The sequence below is a fragment of the Bufo gargarizans genome, chromosome 3, assembly GCF_014858855.1.
Source record: "Bufo gargarizans isolate SCDJY-AF-19 chromosome 3, ASM1485885v1, whole genome shotgun sequence".
NCBI lineage: Eukaryota > Metazoa > Chordata > Amphibia > Anura > Bufonidae > Bufo > Bufo gargarizans.
Window position 1 is genome coordinate 155,251,554 of NC_058082.1, and position 26,093 is coordinate 155,277,646.

Here is a 26,093-nt window from a genome sequence, read left to right on the forward strand (position 1 = left end):
TATCGTAACCCTAGGGCTAGAGTGGTTGTGGATGGGAGCCTATCCCCCTCGTTTGCCCTATCACGTGGCACAAGGCAGGGATGCCCTCTCTCCCCATTGCTATTTGCAATTGCAATTGAACCCTTGGCAAATATAATAAGAAATGATAGGGAGATTAAAAGTTTTACATATGTGGGTGGAGAAGAAAAATTGTTGATGTATGCAGATGATATTTTACTTTTTTTGCAAAACACTGGGGAACAGTTTAACAAAATAGTAGAGATAATAGATAAGTTCGGTTTTTTTTCCGGTTTAAACATTAATTGGGGTAAATCACACATGTTATTATTATGAGAGGGGCAACCACAGAGAGACACACGGGTGCATGTTTTAAAAAGGCACGAAAATTTTAAATATCTCGGTATACAAATCTCCGGAAACATAGAAGAATATGAAAAATTAAATGTTCTCCCCTTAATAAAAGAATTAAGAACTAAAATACACATATGGAAAAGATTACCATTGTCAATGCAGGGCAGGGTAAACTTAATAAAAATGGTCTTCCTCCCAAAGATACTTTATGTATTGCAAAATTCCCCAGTAAGAATACCACAAAATACTTTTAAACTATTTGATAGACTAATGGGGGATTTTATGTGGAAGGGTGCGATTCCTCGGATAAAGAAGGAAGTCCTTCAGCTCCCAGTGAAAGAAGGAGGACTAGCGCTTCCTAATCTATTTTTCTACTATTTAATAACACAATACGGGAATATAAAGGATAGTTTAGATAGTCAGATGGGTAGACAAGAATTAAATAGATGGGGATGGAAAGAAAAATGTAATCACTTAGAGATGTTGGAGTCAGGTTTTTTTGGGAAAAAAAATACTAGTAATAGGATATTTAATTTGCTAGAATACGTATGGGGGGAAATTAAGAAGATATTGGAGATTAAAGGGTTTTTGAAATATACACCGATATGGAAAAATCTTAATTTAAAGGAATTAGAAACAATAAGGGATTATATAGATTGGGAAAAAAAAGGAGTGAAATATCTAGAACAGATTTTCGAGGGAGATAAGCTGAAGGACTTTAATATAATGGTGTTGGAATTCGGGATCCCCCATAGTGACATGTATAAATATTTCCAGCTTAGGAATGCATTGCGGTCAGTGGTACAGGAGGATAGGTATCGAAGGGAAACATCAGATATGTTGGACAAGTTTATTGTAGCAGGGGAAGGAGGTGGAATAACTGCAAAGAGATATAGGATCTTGATGGAGGAAAAAAGAAAAACAATTACAATGCTTTTTTTTTCTCTCTCTCTCTACGTGGGGGGAAATGGGGGGGCGGGTGATGGGAGGTGGTTGGGAATGGGGAGAAAGAAAGAAGAAAAATGAAAGATGAACAGTAACTATCATCTGTTAATAATTTTTTCACGTATTGTTGGGGTAATGTTTTTTCTACGGATGTATTTATTGTACGTAATTGAAATAAAGATATATAAAAAAAAAGAAAAAAAAGAAATCAATGCGACCATTTTTAACGAGCATTAGACAGGAGTGTACCCATCTAATGTTAAAAATGGGTATACTAGTCCAAAATGCCTTTAAGGGGTTAAAAAAATTACTCACCTTATCCACTTGCATGTGCAGAGGCATTTGCACTTCTTTTCATGCTGAAGGACCTCAAGTGTGATGACGTTACCATGGACTCCAATCCAGGTCCTTCGGTGGGTCCTTCAGCCTCAAGAGAAGAGTGACTGAAGGCTTGGACTGGCCCACAGAGGGACAGGTAAATCCCACGCTGGCACCCCAAGCAAGGGTTGCACAAGGGCATATTGCACAGTAGATTGCACTACATCCAAATAGGCAGAACTCAGCATTAGTGATGAGCGGGAGGTGCCATATTCGATTTCGCGATATTTCGCGAATATTCGAATGAATATTCGTGTTATATTCGTCGAAATCGAATATTCGTAATTATTCCAATTATCGCGAATAATATACGAATTTTTTTTCGCGTATTGCGATTATTTATCTTGATAGTATAAGGCAACGTTCCTATGCTAATTGACTATGGCTAGGCTAATATGTGTATTTTACGAAATTTCGTGATTTGCTCTAACTTCGTCTCTTAGAATATTACGAATATTCTAAAAGACGAAGTTAGAGCAATATTACGAAATTTCGTAAAATACACATATAGATTGTAATTTAGCTAATATACTGCTATAATCCCTTTTTTTGCCTCTAATTTTTTTTTGCCTCTTCTGAACTTTTTTTGTAAAATATGTACACTATTAAAAAATATTACTATAGCAGTATATTAGCTTAAATACAATCTATGTGTATTTTACGAAATTTCGTAATATTGCTCTAACTTCGTCTTTTAGAATATTCGTAATATTCTAAAAGACGAAGTTAGAGCAATATTAAGAACATTTGCAAAAGCCGAAATTGCGATGCGAGTAATATAATACGAAATAATCGCATGAAGATTTCAACTTAGCACTGCTATATTCCATATTCTAGCCTAATATGGAATATAGCAGTGCTAACTTAGCACAGCTATATTCCATATTAGGCTAGAATATGGAATATAGCAGTGCTAAGTTGAAATCTTCATGCGATTATTTCGTATTATATTACTCGCATCGCAATTTCGGCTTTTGCAAATGTTCTTAATATTGCTCTAACTTCGTCTTTTAGAATATTACGAATATTCTAAAAGACGAAGTTAGAGCAATATTACGAAATTTCTAAAAGACGAAGTTAGAGCAATATTACGAAATTTCGTAAAATACACATAGATTGTATTTAAGCTAATATACTGCTATAGTAATATTTTTTAACAGTGTACATATTTTACAAAACTTAAGTTCAGAAGAGGCAAAAAAAATTAGAGGAAAAAAAAAGGGATTATAGCACTATATAAGCTAAATTACAATCTATATGTGTATTTTACGAAATTTCGTAATATTGCTCTAACTTCGTCTTTTAGAATATTCGTAATATTCTAAAAGACGAAGTTAGAGCAATATTAAGAACATTTGCAAATTTCGCAAGTTGCGATGCGAGTAATATAACACGAAATAATCGCATGAAGATTTCAACTTAGCACTGCTATATTCCATATTCTAGCCTAGTATGGAATACAGCAGTGCTAACTTAGCACAGCTATATTCCATATTAGGCTAGAATATGGAATATAGCAGTGCTAAATTGAAATCTTCATGCGATTATTTCGTGTTATATTACTCGCATCGCAACTTGCGAAATTTCGTAAAATACACATATAGATTAGATTGTAATTTAGCTAATATGGAATATAGCAGTAAGTTGAAAACACCACTGACTGGAGCAGCCAGGAAGCCAGGAATCCAAAGGACAGGTAAGAACAACTTTAGAAAAGTGGGAAAGAAAAAAAATATTATAATAAAAAAAAAAATACGAATATTCGAATTCGCGAATATATAGAACGATATTCTAAATATTCGCGAAATCTCGAAATTGCGATATTCGAGAAAAAAATTCGTAATTCGAATATTCGCGCTCAACACTACTCAGCATCTCAACTAGCCTGTGTCTATAAAAAAACTGGGTAGATAATTTAAGATACTACCCAGTTTATTATTATAGATACATCAGGAGGCAAGGTACAGAAGCAAGCCAAAGAGCATTGTCTTTCACTGCAGGGACCCTATACTCAATCATCTTGAGTGTTTTGCTGCTGCTGGTGCTACTGTGTGAACAGGCAGTATTTGCATTTAGCTGTACACTGGGCACCCCAGAATGAATTTTACTGATGGGTCCTAGGAACCCTAGTCCAACACTAAGTGTCTGCCTTGGCATGTGCAATTGGATAAAGTGATGACATTTTTTTTTCCGGTTTAAAAACCCCCCAAAACACATGATTACAGCTAAGAACCACTATGGGGACATTGGGGGCCTCTATTAATTCTAGGGGCCACCATGGGGAACATTATGTATACGGCATGGAGATTTATTAACCACTTAGCACTACGCTAACGCCGAAAGGCGTCATCTCTGCGGCGCTCCCAGACTACGCTAACGCCAATAGGCGTCATCTCGCGTGAGCCGAGATTTCCTGTGAACGCGCGCACGCAGGCGCGCGCGCTCACAGGAACGGAAGGTAAGCGAGTGGATCTCCAGCCTGCCAGCGGTGATCGTTCGCTGGCAGGCTGGAGATGTGATTTTTTTAACCCCTAACAGGTATATTAGACGCTGTTTGAGCGTCTAATATACCTGCTACCTGGTCCTCTGGTGGTCCCTTTTGTTAGGATCGACCACCAGAGGACACAGGCAGCTCAGTAAAGTAGCACCAAACACCACTACACTACACTACACCCCCCCTGTCACTTATTAACCCTTTATAAACCACTGATCAGCCCATATAGACTCCCTGATCACCCCCCTGTCATTGATCACCCCCCTGTCATTGATCACCCCCCTGTAAGGCTCCATTCAGAGGTCCGTATGATTTTTACGGATCCACGGATACATGGATCGGATCCGCAAAACGCATACGGACGTCTGAATGGAGCCTTACAGGGGGGTGATCAATGACAAGGGGGTGATCACGCATATAGACTTCCTGATCACTTCCCTGTCATTGATCACACCCCTGTCATTGATCACCCCCCCTGTAAGGCTCCATTCAGACGTCCGTATGATTTTTACGGATCCACTGATACATGGATCGGATCCGCAAAACACATGCGGACGTCTGAATGGAGCCTTACAGGGGGGTGATCAATGACAGAGGAGTGATCATCCATATAGACTCCCTGATCACCTCCGTCATTGATCACCCCCCTGTAAGGCTCCATTCAGATGTCCGTATGATTTTTACGGATCCACGGATACATGGATCGGATCCGCAAAACACATACGGACGTCTGAATGGAGCCTTACAGGGGGGTGATCAGTGACAGGGGGGTGATCACCCCATATAGACTTCCTGATCACCCCCCTGTCATTGATCACCCCCCTGTCATTGATCACCCCCCTGTAAGGCTCCATTCAGACGCCCGTATGTGTTTTACGGATCCACGCATCCATGGATCGGATCCGTAAAACGCAAACGGACGTCTGAATGGAGCCTTACAGGGGGGTGATCAGGGAGTCTATATGGGATGATCACCCCCCTGTAAGGCTCCATTCAGACGTCTGCATGTGTTTTACGGATTCACGCATCCATGGATCGGATCCGCAAAACGCATACGGACGTCTGAATGGAGCCTTACAGGGGGGTGATCAGTGACAGGGGGGTGATCACCTCATATACACTCCCTGATCACCCCCTGTCATTGATCACCCCCCTGTCATTGATCACCCCCCTGTCATTGATCACCCCCCTGTAAGGCTCCATTCAGACGTCTGCATGTGTTTTACGGATCCACGCATCCATGGATCGGATCCGCAAAACGCATACGGACGTCTGAATGGAGCCTTACAGGAGGGTGATCAGTGACAGGGGGGTGATCACCTCATATACACTCCCTGATCACCCCCTGTCATTGATCACCCCCCTGTCATTGATCACCCCCCTGTAAGGCTCCATTCAGACGTCTGCATGTGTTTTACAGATCCACGCATCCATGGATCGGATCCGCAAAACGCATACGGACGTCTGAATGGAGCCTTACAGGGGGGTGATCAATGACAGGGGGGTGATCACCCCATATACACTCCCTGATCACCCCCCTGTCATTGATTACCACCATGTAAGGCTCCATTCAGACGTCCGTATGTGTTTTGCGGTTCCGATCTATGTATCCGTGGATCCGTAAAAAACATATGGACGTCTGAATGGAGCCTTTCAGAGGGGTGATCAATGACAGAGGGGTGATCAGTGACAGGGGGGTGATCACCCCATATACACTCCCTGATCACCCCCCTGTCATTGATCGCCCCCCTGTAAGGCTCCATTCAGAATTTTTTTTGGCCCAAGTTAGCGGAAATATTATTATTATTTTTTTTCTTACAAAGTCTCATGTTCCACTAACTTGTGTCAAAAAATAAAATCTCACATGAACTCGCCATACCCCTCACGGAATCCAAATGCGTAACATTTTTAGACATTTATATTCCAGACTTCTTCTCACGCTTTAGGGCCCCTAAAAAGCCAGGGCAGTATAAATACCCCACATGTGACCCCATTTCGGAAAGAAGACACCCCAAGGTATTCCGTGAGGGGCATATTGAGTCCATGAAAGATTGAAATTTTTGTCCTAAGTTAGCGGAAAGTGAGACTTTGTGAGAAAAAAACAAAAAAAAAATCTATTTCCGCTAACTTATGCAAAAAAAAAAAAAATTCTATGAACTCGCCAGGCCCCTCATTGAATACCTTGGGGTGTCTTCTTTCCAAAGTGGGGTCACATGTGGGGTATTTATACTGCCCTGGCATTTTAGGGGCCTGAAACCGTGAGAAGAAGTCTGGGATCCAAATGTCTAAAAATGCCCCCCCTAAAAGGAATTTGGGCCCCTTTGCGCATCTAGGCTGCAAAAAAGTGTCACACATCTGGTATCGCCGTACTCGGGAGAAGTTGGGCAATGTGTTTTGGGGTGTCATTTTACATATACCCATGCTGGGTGAGAAAAATATCTTGGTCAAATGCCAACTTTGTATAAAAAAATGGGAAAAGTTGTCTTTTGCAGAGATATTTCTCTCACCCAGCATGGGTATATGTAAAATGACACCCCAAAACACATTCCCCAACTTCTCCTGAGTACGGCGATACCAGATGTGTGTCACTTTTTTGCCGCCTAGGTGGGCAAAGGGGCACACATTCCAAAGAGCACCTTTCGGATTTCACAGGTAATTTTTTACACATTTTGATTTCAAACTACTTACCACACATTAGGGCCCCTAGAATGCCAGGGCAGTATAACTACCCCACAAGTGACCCCATTTTGGAAAGAAGACACCCCAAGGTATTCCGTGAGGGGCATGGCGAGTTCCTATAAGTTTTTTATTTTTTGTCACAAGTTAGCGGAAAATGACCTAGAGATGTCTGTCATTGTCACACTACTACAGACATCAAGGTCAAGGAGTGTCTGTGCCTAGCAGAATAGGCAGGAAGTCTGGAAAAAATCAACACCAATTTCATGTTGCTATGATAGGCCTCCCCAATCCAGAGAATACATGGGCTACAGGGGGATAGAAGCAACTGTTTGTGTTGATCGAGCACCAAAGTGCTTGGGTGCTCAGGCCGAACACCTCGGAATGCACAATGGAAGTCAATGAGAGAAAACCAGACATCCCCTGCTCTGAAGAGAAGAGGGTGTCTGGTTCACATGAAAAGGTCAGAAAATGATGGAAACACCATTAAAATGGTTTGGCAACAGCATGGGGAGGATGTCTGGATGCATGGATGTGCACACTTTACACTGGAGATGTGGCGCAGCTAATGTCACTGTCCACAGCGGACACCGTCTACGGAAAAAGTACACTGGATGTCACAGATATTTTTTGTATGCGCACATTTTACACTGGAGATGTGGCGCAGCTAATGTTACTGTCTTCAGCGGACACCATGTACCGAAAAAGGACACTGGATCTCACAGATATTTTTTCGATGCGCACACTTTACACTGGAGATGTAGTGTAGATAATGTTACTGTTCGCAGCGGACACCGTCTACTAAAAAGTACACTGGATGTCACATATATTTTTGGGATGCGCACACTTTACACAGAAGATGTGGCGCAGCTAATGTCACTGTCCACAGCGGACACCGTCTACGGAAAAAATACACTGGATGTCACAGATATTTTTGGGATGCGCACACTTTACACTGGAGATGTGGCGCAAGTAATGTCGCTGTCCGCAGCGGACTAACTATTGCTAACGCTATTTAGCGCAGGATACGTTAAAAATAGATATTGCTGCCACACACAACAGTCTTTAAAATAACTTTTGGGTCTGTAAAGTTTTAGCTATTTAGCGCAATTTGCATGCTCGAACAACATTAGCAACTGTACAAAACCACATAAGAACTGTGTCCCCTTTATTCTTTGGATCAGCGTAGGGTCCCAGAGGTTGGACCCAAGGATCATAAAGTAGAGTCTTCGTGATATGTCATCACTGTACAAGATGGGAGTAGACAATCGATAAATCAGCCAGCTCACCTCCTCCTAGGTGCAAGAGATCCAGGTTCCTATAGGGTAACTCCACTTAAGTAAAACTTGACTTTTATTCCATACAGTTACAATTACACAACTGCAATTCCCATGTGCAGAAACATTAAAGGGATTCTGTCACCAGTTTTTGACCCCCACATTCAAAAATATGGTTACTTGCATGGAGCTCTTGTGATTCCTAATGTGGTCTTATAAGCTAAATCTATAGGCTCATTTAGTGTAAAAAACGTTTTATCTAACCTGTCATTCATCTCACTAAGGTGCCCAGGGGGATGCTCATGTCTTCCAGATGCCGCCCGCACCCGCCGCCGTTCGTGCCCAGAATCCTTTGCTACTCCTCCGGCTCTGGCGCCAGCGTTCAGGTCATCGGGGGGTTGAGCGAAGTACCGACACATGCGCACTTCGCTCAATGAAGCCGAACAGAGAAGTCCGCACAGGCGCATCAGGCACAGGCCTGTGCGCACGCGCGGGATGTTAGAGAAGAAGGAGGGGGGAGTGAGGGAGAGCCGGAGGAGTAGCAAAGGATTCTGAGGCGGCGCTGATGACAGCAAAGGAGGAGCTGGGCACGAACGGCGGCGGGTGCGGGCGGCATCTGGAAGACATGAGCATCCCCCTGGGCACCTTAGTGAGATGAATGAAAGGTTAGATAAAACGTTTTTTACACTAAATGAGCCTATAGATTTAGCTTATAAGACCACATTAGGAATCACAAGAGCTCCATGCACATAACCATATTTTTGAATGTGGGGGTCAAAAACTGGTGACAGAATCCCTTTAAGAATACACTGACACATTTCTGGCCCATATGGGAAAGCCCTGTTAATCTTTATCTTAATTCTATTGGATCCATTTAATAATTTTAAAGGTACTAAAATGTCTGCCAAAAGAGGTAGAATTTTATGGAAACATATACTTTTATATTCCGTCTGTGCCATGCCTAATACAAGAAAGCAGTCCATGCAGGTCCACAATACTGCATTATGTGTTAACAGTTGCATTAGTATAACATTATAAATAATGTTTTATTAACTTCCTCTGGCAAGATAGAAATGTCCTTAAAAATGGCCATGGATTACAGCAACTGACTATAATAAAAATGTACTAAAATAACAGTTCCAGCTGCCAGCTAAACACTTTTAACATATGTGAGGAGAGAACATTACTGTCAAGACAATAAAGCCTTGCTGTAACAACAAAAGAAGGTGTCTATTTCACAGAAACCTTTTATTTCCATATCACAACCAGTGCTTCCATAAAACCTTACCTGAGAGCAGACTTGTGACTAAGTAAATTCCTGAAACTTTAGTTAGGAATATGCATATTATAGAGACATCTGTGCCGCTATGATAATACTGGCAGATGTACTACAGTACATAACTAATTATCTCATAAATAATTCACAGGGCTCTACATTAAAACGGCTTAATAGCTCTGAAATGAACACAGTGTAAGTACGATGTAATATGAAAACATGTATAAAACAACCTAATGCTGCAGTAACAGTATAGTATACACCAAAATGCATGCCCACATGTATCTTCATTTCTAAAAATCTCCCTTCAGTAATTGCTGTAAAAGAGTGGATTATGTGCTATAATTTGAGTTTCCATATTACAAAGCACTGTAAATACACAGAGTCAAGTCCCATTATTATGACCACAAGCTAATATCCAGAGTTACCTCTGTGTGCAGCACGGACAGCAGCTAGACAGGCTGGGAGTGACTCACTAAGGTCCTGGTAGGTTGTCTCGGGTATCTGATAGCATCCTGACTGCAGTGCATCCCACAGCTGCTAGAGGGTGTATGGGAGAGGATCCATAGAGAGAACACGATCAAAGTGGTCACACACATGCTCAATTTGGTTCAAGTCTGGGGAATTAGGTGGCCAGGGTAGTACTTGGAAGTCTTGGGCATTTGCTTCCAACAGATGTTGGACATTTCTAGCCTTGTAACATGTTACATTGGATCCCAACCGGGGAAGACAACCAGCATGTATGCTTCTAAGTGATCTACAAGGATGGATTCACACCAAAATCGTTCGGGAGTGCCTTTGCATGACTGAGTGGATCAAGAGATTGCCACAAAAAGATTTCCCACACCATAATGTTGCCAGCACTAGCTTGTATTCTTCCAGCAATGGTTGCAGGGTGTTCTCTGATGTTTGTCATCTGACATGCCAAAGTCCATCTGTTTGATGAAGCAATGAATGTGACTCAATTGAGAAACCAACCCTTTTCCAATAATTGGAGGTCCAAGTCTGATACTGCCTTGAAAACTGAAAGCCTTTTCTGCTGATGCAACTTTGTTAGCAGAGGTGCAGTGACCATCTGTCTGCTTCGGAGCCCCAATACACAGTAGGTTTCACTGTTTTAGACACACGTCTCTTTGCCTCTTTGTTTATTTTGGCGGTGACGTCTACACTTTAGCATGTCAGTCTGTCCTTGCGTACCATTGTAGCCCATGTTCTCCTCTCACATCAATGGCATGTGATGCTCTGCAGTTTCCACATCACTTATTTGCAATGGTGCTATTTGTCCACTCACGATACACTTTCACCACAACAGCACAAGAGCAGTTCACAAACTGCACTGCTTCAGAAATGCTGCAATCCTTGGCCCAAAAAACAATAATTAGCCCTTTTTGCAACTCTGATAAATTGCTCCTTTTACCCATGACAGGAATGGGGGATATGAGTGCAGACAGCCTATCACACATCTTATATACCCACCAAGCCAGCTCACAACACTTGAGTTCCTTCATGAGCCACACGTTGCTGAGATCGAAAGCAGGAAGTGGTCTCAATAATGTAACTCGATTGTGAAGAAATGAAAGATAAAAGCAGGAATGTGGATAAAAGCTCCTGAACCCTGGTGTGAAAGTTCATCTGATCCCCCCCCCCCCCCCCACAATTTATCTTCCCATTGGCTTGCTGTGACCTGCAATCAACTTTCAGCAGGGCAGTTGGGAACCTACTGTAGACACTATTGCCTCAAAGCAGGGCAATGAACAACTGAATAAACTAAATATTAAAGTAAGCCACCCTAATAATTAACCCTAAATACTGCCAGATTTGCAGGGCCATACCTTCCAGGAAGATAGTATTATATAACATCCAGGTCTAGTGTTACATATAGGTCATCCCTATTGGTCTAGGGCAATTTCTGTTTTCTTAGTTTTCTAGGGCACCAAAAGTCAAGGGGAAAAGGAATTATTCTTAGTATAACTCGTTGTCTAGGGCAGCAAAAGGGTTAAAGTCAGCATACCTGGTGTTTTTAGGCAGTGAATGGGGTTATGATAATAATAATCTTTATTTATATACCGCAGAGCTTTACAATTCAGGGGTTCATGTACAAACAGTCATAAATAACATAGCAACAGACAAGTCAATAATTAGAACAAGAGAAATTAGCTTACAAGAGCTTACAATCTATGAGGAGATAGGGGTGATGCAAAAGGTAAAATACTTGTTTTGTGTGATGGTCCAGCCATCTTGGAAAAATAGGGGAGGTGCATGAGCCAGTGTTAAGCCAATATCTGTAGTGCTTTTGGGTGCATTATTAGGGTGGCTGGACCATCACACAAAACAACTATTTTACTTTTTGCATCATCCCTATTTCCTCATAGATTGTAAGCTCTTGCGAGCTCATTTCTCTTGTTCTCATTATTGACTTGTCTGTTGCTATGTTATTTATGACTGTTATTTATCATAACCCCATTCACTGCCTAAAAATACCAGGTATGCTGACTTTAACCCTTTCGCTGCCCTAGACAACGAGTGGAGAGTTTGGTAGAGGATTAGGTTCAAGAACTGATAATAAATGGTCTATATAGGGAGAGGAGTTAGATCAGAGAATGTGATTGGTTACTGTCTTAGGGGCAAATGTCAGTATAACTGGTGGTGTATTTTGAGAAGGTTAATTCCAGTATCCAGGGTGGTCTAGGGTAGTGAATGGGTGGGGAAAGGTAGAAGTGCTGTGGTTATTCACCTCTACAGTCTCTAGTGTTGCCCTGGCTGAGTGCAGAGAGGGTATATGGAGGACTGTGTAGTTGTAACTATATGGCTGAAAAGTTATCTCTATGAACTGGCAGAACAATTCAGAGTACTCTGCCAGATCATTGGGAGGATCAGTGGGTTGGCTTAAGAGCCCTATGTAAACTACAACTGCTGTCACCCCTGTAGCCACACCACTTCATATGTTAATAGAAGCTTAAATTGCCCCCAGTGTCTGTTAGTCTTCTAGGTTTCTGCAGCTTTGCAGAAAACACAGATGTTAATTTCTTTCTGATCTTTTTTATCTGGTAGATGGCCAAGGATGTAGGCGTAGGGAATAATTCTGTTGGAGGGTAATGTAGTTGTAGACAGAACAGTGAGAAGAGGCTCCTTCTGCATCTGATTGTCTTAAGCTGGCTACACATGAGAATATTGTCTGGCGAACACTTGTTCATCCGACAGTTATCTCTCTCAGTCACCCCATGGAAAAATAACAAATAATCTGCTTCAAGAGACCTGTAGTGTTGACTTATATGTCCAGCCGCCTGATCATAATGTTCATTGACATTTGCCATCTAATTTTTTGTGTATTTTTTTTTATAATTGTCATGCAACTTGAAATAGTTCTATTATTTTAATAATTATTTCGCAAATTACTGGTACAGCAAAAACTGTATCCAATTTAGTATTAACATCTATTATTAATGTACTGTATGTATTTTATATTTACATGTGAAATGTTATCATTTTATATTATAATAAGGTCTAAAGACCACTGGGCCAGAATAGAGCTGTTTCTGGTAAAAGGTCAGGCTCTTTTTTTTTTCACTGTATTAGTGTTACAGTTAATATCATCTACCATCCCTTTTCTTCATGTTGCTGTAGTATGGCTGTGTGTCAAAGCTGCTTTGAGAAAGGATTTCCTGCTTACCTTTGATGAGATCTGATATGGCACTTTTACATCTAAAATGTAAAGGATGGATGTAACCTTGGAAGAGATAAAGAGAACAACTTATGGCAGGTATCAAAATCTATCACAATTTCTCATAAGGAGAACATTGCTCCTATTATGCAATAAATCATCAAAGTAAACATCTTCAAAATTTGACAGCAATGCCATTAAGTGCGATGTAGTTGATGGACGAATATAAAATGATAGGAACTCATCAATCTGTCAAGTTTATTCAGACATGGGGATAGAGTTCAACATCAAAATCCTAGTTGTATTAAAGTTACTTTGCAGTCATTTCACATACATTATAAAGCTCAGAGTCGGAATGGGGTGCCTTGAGCTCAGCAGTAAAATTCATTCTGGAGGACCACTGTGAAGCTACATGCAAATATTACCTGCTCATGCAATGGCAAGCATCAACAAGACGCTAGAAGAAGATCGATTATGGGGTCCCTGCAGCGACTTTGAGAAGGCAGGTCCCTGATAAAAGAGGATGATGGCTGGCCTGCCTTTGTACTTTTTTTTTTTTTTATATAATTTTTTTTTTTTCATTTTCAGCATATAAAAATACAAGAAAACAAAAAAGGATAGACAGTAAAGATACAAAACTATGCACAAACGTATGTTACATGATTATCATTAATAACATCGGAATTCTATCCTTATCTTGTTTCATTTCACATAAAAAATATATATAAAGAAACAATATAACCCCCCACCCCCCCCCCCTTCCCCTCGGTTGTCTTGGGAGTTTCTATAGAAAAAATTGATTTCATGATCTCATATCGGGGATTTCAGTCGTCCTTCATTCTTTTGTTTATTAATTCTGCATTTTAAACTCTTCCTTCCTTACTCCTTTTCCCCCCTCTTTCCTCCTGTCCGTTTGCATTCCCTATTTCATTTTATCTTGCAGGCATATTCATATCTCTGCACCCTCTCACATAGGTTCTTCCACTCAATATTTGGTGGTCTGTCCGCCCCCTACTCTCTAGCCACTGCAACCCGCGCCAGCATTAATCCTTTTTCCCATTTCCTTTCACTTTTTCTGTCCAGGCCAATTTTTCTAATATATCCAAGCACCGCTATCGAGATCTCCAGTGGCGCAGTGCACCCAGATGCTCTGGTAAGCTCCTGAAATACCTGGGTCCAATAGACCTGCATAGGAGGACAATACCAGATCAAATGGATAAAATCTGCATTGCCCGATCTGCACTTCCAGAATCTAGAGTCCTCTGTTTTAAACATCCTGCTCAACACCCAGGGAGTTATATAAGTTCGGTGGAGAATAAAAAACGGCACCTGGAAATTGCTCGATATAGTGCTCCTTTTTATACTTTTATAAATACATCTCCAATCTAAAGTATTAGACTCCACTTGTAGTGCCCATTTACTTTCACTTTTAAATTTGGTCACACCCCCTAGCCCCCTCTTGATTTTTTTTATATATCTGTGAAATTGATATTTTAGTCCCGTTACTGTGATAGCAGAATTCTGCAAATTCTGAGTGTTTAAAAATTCTTTATTCTCAGTTGAGTCAAATGCGTGCTTTAATCGGAGATATCTAAACCGTGTAAGAGTGTCTAGGTCTATACTAAGCCCCATTTCCTCTAGTGTCTTAAGCTTTCTTTTCACCTCTATCTGTGAGATAAACTTAAAACAATTTTTTTCCCAAAATACATAATCATCTAACCTCTGAAACTCACCTAGATTTATATTTCCCCAAATAGGGGTAATCCTTAGTGAATGATTTATCATTTATACCCAGTAATTTTTTAACATTAACCCATATTAAGTGCATCATCTTACTAATTGGGCCCTTCCTGCCCTTTATTTTTATGATCCCAGTTTCTAGGACACTAACAATGTGATATTGGAGACCTTCAAACTCGCCCACCAGGAAACAACGCAGTCTGTCATCCTCCATAATTACCACTGAAGCTGGGATGCATAATAGTAGCCTCGAAAGCAGGGGACGGACAAACCACCATCTTCTTCATCTAACCACAAATATTTTTGTTTCAACCTGACCCTTTTTCTCCCCATATAAGATCATTTATCAATCCTTCCAATGCATAAAAAAAAATGGTCCCCTCTCCACACAGGGCAGGAGGAGATGACATAAAGAATCTGCGGTAACAGGACCATCTTAGTAATGGCAATTCAATCAGCCTGCTTATTTTATTTTTAACCCTTTTAAGCAGAGGGGAAATATTAAGTTCTATATACTCCTGGATCCTCGAGCTAATTTTTATTCCGAGATATTCAAATGATTCTGTGGGTTTCAGTATTTTGACATTTATATCCTTTCGCGTTATTTCATATCCGATTGGGAGCAACACCGATTTTGTCCAATTCACCCTGAACCCAGAGATTTGAGCCAACCTCATTTACTATCCCCATCAGGTATGGCACCGTTGACACCCCCCCTTCTAAAAAGAACAGGATGTCATCCGCGTATAGACATATTTTATCTGATGCACCCCTACCCCCAAACCCCCTGATTTTATCATCTGCTCGAACCTTGCACGCCAGCGGTTCGACGAATATGGCAAACAATAATAGGGAGAGTGGGCACCCCTGCCTGGTTCCCCTTTGCAATGTTACCGACTCTGATATCACACCACTGATTTTTATCCTCACTTTTGAGTGACGGTAAAGCAATTGTACCCATCTGATGAATTTTTCCCCCAAGTTCAATTCATACATTATTTTTCAAAGGTATGCCCACTCCACCCTGTCAAATGCTTTTTCCGCGTCCAAAGACAGGATGGAGTGGGCACCCTCCCCGCTCATCTGGATATTCAGCAAGGCCCGTCGAATATTTGTTTGGACCTGACGTTTTGGCACAAACCCTGATTGGTCTGGGTGTATTATTTTTTCTATAACTCTTTTTAGACGGTTTGCTAATAGTTTGGCGCATATTTTAAAATCGGTGTTGAGAAGAGAGATGGGGCGATACGAGTCCACCTTACTCTCATCCTTCCCCTTTTTCCCTATCAGAGTTATTACAGCCTCCGATACAGAGGCAGGGAGTTCACCCCTGTCCATTGATTCGTTGAGGACCTGCAAGAAGAATGGCAGAATAACCTCTCCGTATCTTCTCTATATCTCGAAGGGGAGACCATCCAACCCGGGGCTAGAGTTGCCCTGTATAGATTTCAAAGTATCCCGTAGTTTCTCCAGTTTAATAGGACCATTCAACAATTCCCTATCCTCCTCGGAGAGTCTAGGGAGCGGTACACCCTCTAGAAAGAGTCTCATGTGGCCACCCCCCCCCCCCCACTCCCTCCGAGGAGTAGAGGTCCTTATAGTATTTAACAAATTCCTGCTCAATTTCTCCCTGGTTGGATGTCATCCCCCCATCTCTCCTCTCAACACTCTTAATTCTGCTGCCCCCCTTTTGATTCTCTATAAGTGTGGACAACAGTCTCCCTGGTTTCCCAGACTCCCTAAAATACCGTGGCCCCTCAAAAAACACTTTTTGTTGTGCCTTATCTGCCAGGTTATTTTTTTTTTACATTTTTGCATCTTCTAACTAACCCGTCATTTCAGGGAAGTTATTTACCAAGAGTTCTTCTTCTAGTTCCTTTATTTTGTCTCCCAGCTCTCTCTCCTTTTTGGCAAATTTACACTTTAGCCCCTTAATTTTGCTAACAAGGATACCACGTAGGTATGCTTTAAATGCATCCCATACGTACCCTATTTGCATGGATCCTAGATTAATTTGCCAATACTCCTCTATATCTGCACTGATGCCTTGCTCCATATTAATTAAGTTCAGCCAGTGCGGATTCAGGTGAAACTCCCAGCTTTTTAACCTAGGGTTTCTTTTAAATGTCAGGCTAATAGGGGAGTGATCTGAGATACTATTGGCCTCATACCTCATTCTTAGCTAGTGCCATATCTATACTTGACATTATTTTACTTCCACGACTAAAACATGAAAACACTCGCTTGTCGTCATAGCGGTACCTCCACATTAGTAATAATTCCTGGGATGTTCTTTTAAGAAGTGTTTGTTGGCTTATATCATATTTATAATTTGAGATCGCTGAGTATCTATCTAACTAACTATTCATAACGTTGTTGAAGTCACCCATTATTAATATAGGGCATTTACCTCTGGAGTCTGCAAACTCTACCAATCGATGGATAACATATAAGGAAAATGGCGGGGGTATATAAACAAAAGCTAAAATGCAAACTATACCATTCCACTGGCAATAGAGGAATACATATCTACCCCTATCGTCTATCTTCTGATCAAGTGGGAGGTAGTCTACTTTATGATGGATATATACGCTGACTCCACATGAGTAGGTAGATAAGCATGAATGATACTGGTACATAGCCCATTTCTTCATAAATAAGTTTGTCTTATCCTTTGTATTATGTGTCTCCATTAATCCCACTATTGCCGGGAGATGTCTAGTAACAATATCAAAGACCATAACCCTCTTAACCTTATCTCCTAGTCCACTTACATTCCATGTCATGATCCTACTCATGTGGGCCTCCCACCTGCTTTTTCATATTTTTCATCCCTACTAGACCCCCCAAGACAACCATTCCCCCCCCTCCTCCCCCTCCCCCGTCCTCCTCCCCTTCCCTTGCCCCCCAACTGGTCGGTGGAAATCAAACATTTCCCCCACCTCTTACACTCTGCCCATTGCCTCCCCTTAGCCTCCCCCTCTCGTGCAATCTGGTACAAATCATACTCCTATTCCCTTGGTATCCAACCACTCCACTGTTTGCTCTGGAGAGCCGAAAAAACTAACTTGATCACGATATATTACACGCAACTTAGTGGGATATATCAGGGAATATTGTATCTGGGCAGCAGCTAGCCTCTTCTTCACTTCTCTGAACTCACGTCTTTTTGCCTGTGTTGCTCTAGAGCAGGGGTGCACAACGTTTTCTGGTTGGGGGCCACATTGCGAGACTGAACCAATGACGAGGGCCGAAATTAAAATTTAAAGGTGTATTAACAACTTAAACTTTGTACTTATGGAATATTGAACACATTATATACCATGAATGTCTAGTTACACTTCCAGGACTCCCATCTAATGGGAGAAATACATGAAAAATACATGTGAGCAGCCACAAGACATAGGCATGCATGTCTGTTACCAGATGGTTGGGGGCCGCACAGAATGGTATCGAGGGCCGCATGTGGCCCCCGGGCCGCAGGTTGTGCACCCCTGCTCTAGAGTAATCTGGATATATCTCTATATTATTTCTATTAAACTCTATTGTCTGCATTTTCCTTTTGGTTCTCATTATTGCATCTCTATCCTTAGAACTTAGAACCTTTTGGGGGAGGTCTCCCCGGGATCCTATGGGCTCTGTCAACTGAGAACCATTGGGACAGAACCTCTTTTTTGAAGCTGTCCTGTAACCACTGCTGGATAAACCCTGTTATATCCTCTCCTTCCACTCCCTCTGGGAATCCCACTAATCTGATATTTGATCTGCGGGACATATCCTCCATTGTGGTGATTCTTTCTAAAAGGATTTTCTTTTCCCCATCTATGTCTTCTACTCTTTTTTTTTATTCCTTCCAAATCCCTTTTCATTTCTCCAGAGGATATCTGCAGATCTTTAACCTTTTCCCTAACTTTATTCATCTCCTCCTTGATAAGAGAGAGATCCACCTGTGCTGATGCGCTCTTCAAAGTCAATTCATCCAAACTGTGGTTAGACTGTTGTACTGCCCCCAAGATTTCCACCAGTTTCTTATCCACTGAATTGATTCTTTCCTCCATACCCTCTCCGCTACCTGTCCTCTTGTCCACCCCACCACATTCTTCTGTGGCCTGTAATTCACTGCCCTCCCTCTGGCTTTCCTTATTTTCCCGTAACGCACTCTTGATTTTTGGGGGAGTTTAAGGTATTTCTCTAAGCCGGTTATTGTGCTATTACCCTTTCCTCCACCCGGCAAGGAGGTGCCAACAGACTTTCTATTATATGCTTTTGGAGGCATATCTGCAGCCGCAGAAAAAAGGGGAGAGGGTGCACACAGAAAAGGGGAACGACCCACTGAGGGGGGAAAGACCAAAAATCACCGGGGGTAAATAGAGTGCAGCAGATCGATAGATCTTTTATACTAATCCAGACCAGGCTTCCCCATTTACCAGGCCAACGTTATATTCAGCAAATAAACCATATAGGAAGGGAAAAAAACAACAACAAAAAATACATTATAAAGCTCAGAGTCGGAATGGGGTGCCTTGAGCTCAGCAGTAAAATTCATTCTGGAGGACCACTGTGAAGCTACATGCAAATATTACCTGCTCATGCAATGGCAAGCATCAACAAGACGCTAGAAGATGATCGATTATGGGGTCCCTGCGGCGACTTTGAGAAGGCAGGTCCCTGATAAAAGAGGATGATGGCTGGCCTGCCTTTGTACCTTCAAGTCGTCTCAGCCACCCAATGCATCTATATTAATAAACTGGGTAGTTAATCTACCCATAATCTACCCAGTTTCATATATGAACATAGGCTGGTTGAGATTCTGTACGCTGCCTATCTATATTTAATGCAGTAACTTAACTATGCCATATGACACTTGTGCAGAGAGTAGAGGACTAGGGGCCCACCTTGCCCAGGGGTCTACTGGCGGATTTACCTGTGGGCCTTTCGAAGCCTGATGAAACTATATGAATGCTAATGTGTATTTAACAAATACTCATAATATATACTTACACTATTTTCCTCCAGCATCAGCAGCCTTGAAAACTCAACCCAATGTGAGTTAGTATCTGTGGGGTATCTCTATAAGGGTCACCTTAACTGAAAATATACTCAAGGAGTATACCTGTAAGTGATAATCGCAGATTATGCAACTGTAAATCAGTTCTATTTATCTGAATAAAGCTTAAAGAAATCCATGAGCTTGCCACCAAAACAACCCCACTCATATGAATGGGGCTTATTTACAGTCGCAAAAATGTCTGCAACAGATGGGTTAGTGCCAGGATAAGTATAATGGTAAGATAAGAGATGAGGTGGGATATGAATGGGACAAGTGGTAAGGTTTGATTTGGATAGTAGGGTGGAATGCTTTTTTCAGTAATACTTACGAAGCAGTTTATGCCGGATTCCAACCACAAATGGGTTTTCCATCTTTATATATTGATCTGGAATTCCCCACCAGTCAGATATTTTCGGTAGCCACCAGTGTTTGAAACATAACAGCAGACGGAACCCAGACCTGACCTCCTAAACTAATACAGATTAAAGCCCAGCAACCGTAAATAAAAAAAAACACCCTAGATCCCCTACATTTATACAATAGCTCACACTCTCTTCTGTTGCGGAGCATCCTTGCTGCTTTACCATCTACTGTAGCTTTAGGACCTGCACAGATATGGGCATGTGTTCTGTGCAGGTCCTTCAACAGGACATGCACACACACTATCTGTGCAACTCCTTCTGCACACATTTGTGTTAGGATCATTGTACAAAGCAGTTTTACACAAACTGCAATAAGACTGTGTGACCAGTACTCAGATCCTTTGCTACGACACTTGAAATTTAGCTCTAGGGGCCTCCTTTTTCTCTTGGTCATCTTTGAGATGTATATACACCTTGATTGGAATCTACCTGTGGAAAATTCAGTTGATTAGATCTTATTTGGAAAGACACAGCCCTATCCCACAGCTGACAATGCATAGCAGAGAAAAACCAAGCCATGAGGAGGAAAGAACTGCCAGTAGAGCTCAGAGATAGGATTATATGGAGGCACAGATGTGGAGAAGGGTACAAAAAATTATGCTGCAGTGCAAGTTCCCAAGAGCACATGGCCTCCAAAATTCTTATATGAAATAATTTGGAACAAACAGCACTTTTTCTAGAGCTTATCACACCACCAACCTAAGTAATCAGGGTAGAATGGCCTTGTTAAGAGAGGTGACCAAGAACCAAATGGTCAGTCTGACTGAGCTCTAAAGATCCTGTGTGCAGATGGGAAAAATTTCCAGAAGGTCAACCATCACTGCAGCACTCCACCAACCTTGGTTTATGGCAGAGTGTCCTTAAAGAAGCCTCAGTAAAATACACTTGAAGGCCTGTCTGGAGCTTGCAAAAAAGAGCACCTAAAGGACTTCCAGACAGTGAGAAACAATAAAACCAACATTAAATTTTTTGGCCTCAATTCTAAGTATCATGTATGGAGGAAACCAAGCACTGCTATTCACCTGCCAAATACCATCCCTACAGTAAACCATGGTGGTGGCAGCATCATGCTGTGGGGGTGTTTTTCAGTGGCTGGGACAAGGAGACTAGACAAGGTTGATGGAAATCTGAATACAGTAAAGTAAAGAGATATTCTTAATGAAACCCCTATACAGGAGAGGACAACAGACAACTCTGTAAATATCCTTGTGTGGCTTTATCTCTGGAGAGACCTGAAAATGGCTGTCCAGCGATGGTCCTCATCTAACCTGACAGAACTTGGGAAGATCTGCAGAGAAGAATGGAAGAAAATCCCCAAATTTAGGTGTGCAAACCCTGTGGTATCATACTCGAGAAGTCTGGAGGCCATAATCGCTGCCAAAGGTGCTTCAACTATGTACTGAGTAAAGGGTCTATATACAATACTTATGCTAATGTAATAGTTTTTAGTAATAGTTTTTACTTTTCAACAAATTGGCAAAGATTTAAAACATTTAGTTTTCACTTTGTCATTATGGGGTATTCAGTGCAGAATGACTGGGATTTTTTTAGCACAAGACTGCCACTAGGGATGAAATATCCGTAGTCAATTTGCATAAAACTTTGTTAGAATACTGTACCACTTGGAACTGAAACCGAATTCGGTAAAAAGGTTTTTAACAGCAGAAATTAATTTCTGAGATTATTACCCGTGAGTAAGTCCCGTGAGACTTTGTGAAGTAATAACTTCGGCTCATAGGAGCCAATACATACTAATACTGTACGGGGCGCTCACTCTGTACATTATTCTAATGAAGTTTTATGCGAATCGACTTCGGATGTTTCATCCGAAGTCGATTCGTTAATCTCTAGCTGCCAAATAACAAAATGTGAAAAGGTATGAAGACTTTCCAATTACTGTACATTGTATTTTATACTGTTATTGAACACCCAGTTTAGAGGGCACAGAGCCTACATTCCCAACTGACTTACTCACTGCCTGCAAAGGGTTTTATTCCCTTCCTGTTCTCATTTAAGATCTTGGCTCAGTACAACACACATGTAATAAGTTAAAGGGACACTGACAGGGCCAATAAGCATATTGAGGTATATATATGGCACTACAGGTCTTATAATAGGTATTACAATCATATAAGTATCCCCCTTGTCCACATTATACATACAGTAAACTTTAAGTTTTATAACCTGCTCCAACGGTCTTCAATCTGCCCAAGGGGCGGCATTTCACCTCTCTTGCGCCCAGCCAGCCTCCCCCAACTGCCGCTTTGAAGCGCCGCCCAGCTCATGAATATTCAGTTTGCTGGGCGGCTTCTGCGGTCCCCGCTCTGAAGCGCTGCGCTGAACAGTGCCCGGCGCATGCGCCGGATCTTGTGAAGTCGGGGACAGTAAGCGCTGCCCAGCGAAGTGAATATTGATGAGCTGGGCGGCGCTTACTGTACCGGACTTCACAAGATCCGGCGCATGCGCCGGGCACTGTTAAGCGAAGCGCTTCAGAGCGGGGACCGCAGAAGCCGCCCAGCAAACTGAATATTCATGAGCTGGGCGGCGCTTCAAAGCGGCAGTAGGGGAGGCTGGCTGGGCCCAAGAGAGGTGAAACGCCACCCCTTGGGCAGATTGAAGACCGTTGGAGCAGGTTATAAAACTTAAAGTTTACTGTATGTATAATGTGGACAGGGGGGATACTTATATGATTGTAATACCCATTATAAGACCTGTACTGCCATATATATACCTCAATATGCTTATTGGCCCTGTCAGTGTCCCTTTAAGCATTAAAGTGACTTATGTCATAGCTCATTGTTCCTGGAAGTTCCTGCCAGCTGAAAGAATGTGAAAAGAAAAAGTTTTATTTACGGCATGTGACTTTTAGTTAAAGGTGTTTCAGAATCCATAGCTTCTATATTTTGATATATATTTTTTTAATCTGTTTATCAGCTACAGTATATTGCAGTTTAATCTTGTGTCCATGAGAAGCAAGATGGTAATATTCTAGTTATCAACGGCAACCATCTATTGTTTTAAACATGAGGCCTACTACAATGCCACTCTTTTTTTTATAGGACCACGGAACAGGGTATGTTCACACCAGCTGTAACCACTGTAAACAGGAAGACAAGGACAGTGCGCCCTAACTGGAACCCCGCCCACTTTCCCTGCCTATTTGCACCTACTTGCATTGCAAGCCCTAGAAGGCAAGTCCGCAACTGGTCGACATTCCCTACTCTGGAACAGTGCAAGACAGACAGACACACACACAGACAGAACAACACAGAGTCAGCGTTTCTAAGGGAATGGGTCAGAACTGGGGGGACAAATCAGCACAAAATTGTGATACAAAGGGTAGTCACAAAGCCAAGCCAAAGTCAGAACCAGAGAGGAAAAACAGTACCAAAGCACAAGACAGACAGTGGCCAAACCAGTGGCATACATAGAGAAGTAAGGGCCCCATAGCACGGATAAAACCAGGTCCCCCACACAGGACAGAAGGTTTGCTACCTAAACCCTTTTTAATGACCCTTAAGCCATTTTCCCAGTGCCTCATTTGCCTCATTCAAAAGTTGTTTTTTTAGAGCAGAGATGACCAACCTGTGGCCCCCCAGCTGTTGCAAAACTACAGCTTTCAACATGTCCTGATAGCTGTAGGCTGTCCAAACATGCTGGAAGTTGTACAAACCGGATTCCAAAATAGTTGGGACACTATACAAATCGTGAATAAAAACTGAATGCAATGATATGGAGGTGCCAACTTCTAATATTTTATTCAGAATAGAACATAAATCACGGAACAAAAGTTTAAACTGAGAAAATGTACCATTTTAAGGGAAAAATATGTTGAATCAGAATTTCATGGTGTCAACAAATCCCCAAAAAGTTGGGACAAGGCCATTTGTACCACTGTGTGGCATCTCCCCTTCTTCTTACAACACTCAACAGACGTCTGGGGACCGAGGAGACCAGTTTCTCAAGTTTAGAAATAGGAATGCTCTCCCATTCTTGTCTAATACAGGCCTCTAACTGTTCAATCGTCTTGGGCCTTCTTTGTTGCACCTTCCTCTTTATGATGCGCCAAATGTTCTCTATAGGTGAAAGATCTGGACTGCAGACTGGCCATTTTAGTACCCGGATCCCTCTCCTACGCAGCCATGATGTTGTGATTGATGCAGAATGTGGTCTGGCATTATCTTGTTGAAAAATGCAGGGTCTTCCCTGAAAGAGATGACGTCTGGATGGGAGCATATGTTGTTCTAGAACCTGAATATATTTTTCTGCATTGATGGTGCCTTTCCAGACATGCAAGCTGCCCATGCCACACGCACTCATGCAACCCCATACCATCAGAGATGCAGGCTTCTGAACTGAGCGTTGATAACAACTTGGGTTGTCCTTGTCCTCTTCGGTCCAGATGACATGGCGTCCCAGATTTCCAAAAAGAACTTCAAATCGTGACAGAACAGTCTTCCATTTTGCCACACTCCATTTTAAATGATCCCTGGCCCAGTGAAAACGCCTGAGCTTGTGGATCTTGCTTAGAAATGGCTTCTTCTTTGCACTGTAGAGTTTCAGCTGGCAACGGCGGAGGGCACGGTGGATTGTGTTCACTGACAATGGTTTCTGGAAGTATTCCTGAGCCCATTCTGTGATTTCCTTTACAGTAGCATTCCTGTTTGTGGTGCAGTGTCGTTTAAGGGCCCGGAGATCACGGGCATCCAGTATGGTTTTATGGCCTTGACCCTTACGCACAGAGATTGTTCCAGATTCTCTGAATCTTCGGATGATGTTATGCACAGTTGATGATGATAGATGCAAAGTCTTTGCAATTTTTCACTGGGTAACACCTTTCTGATATTGCTCCACTATCTTTCTGCGCAACATTGTGGGAATTGGTGATCCTCTACCCATCTTGGCTTCTGAGAGACACTGCCACTCTGAGAAGCTCTTTTTATACCCAATAATGTTGCCAATTGACCTAATTAGTGTTAATTGGTCTTCCAGCTCTTCGTTATGCTCAAATTTACTTTTTCCAGCCTCTTATTGCTACTTGTCCCAACTTTTTTGGGATTTGTTGACACCGTGAAATTTTGAATCAACGTATTTTTCCTTTAAAATGATACATTTACTCGGATTAAACGTTTGATCTGTCATCTACCTTCTATTACAAATAAAATATTGACATTTGCCATCTCCACATCATTGCATTCAGTTTTTATTCACAATTTGTTTAGTGTCCCAACTTTTTGGGAATCCGGTTTGTAGTTTTGGAACAGCTGGAGGACTGCAGGTTGAGCATCCCTGCTTTAGAGGGTAAGGTCCTGACCATGTTTTCACCTCCAGTAGAAGAGGAGATGATCCCAGATAGGACTGGGCCCCCTCTTGCCTTGGGCCCCATAGCAATCACATAGTATGCTGCCCCTGGTCCAAACCTGATGGCAGAATCGATTAATTCAGAACAGAAAGGAATTTTAGAAAATTTGCTCAACTCTACTCATACCCTGTGGTGTATGTTAGTTTGCTCTTGTAACGCTACCAAACCACAGGGGAAACACGTGGGTGTAATAGTTCCTGTGCTCACGGTTAGCAGATACCTCCCTAGCAGGGCCGGCGCCACCTGTAAGGCGACCTAGGCAGCCGCCTAGGGTGCAATTTAGCCGGGGGCGCCGACCCCGTGCGGTTTAAAAAAAAAAGCGTTTGTTAAGTGGCAGCCGGGCCGGTCCTGCCGCAAGCGTTACAAGAGTAAACTAACATACACCATAGGGTATGAATAGAGTTGAGTGAATTTCCTAAAATTCCTTTCTGCTCACTTAGTCTGCACTTCCTTTCAGTCTT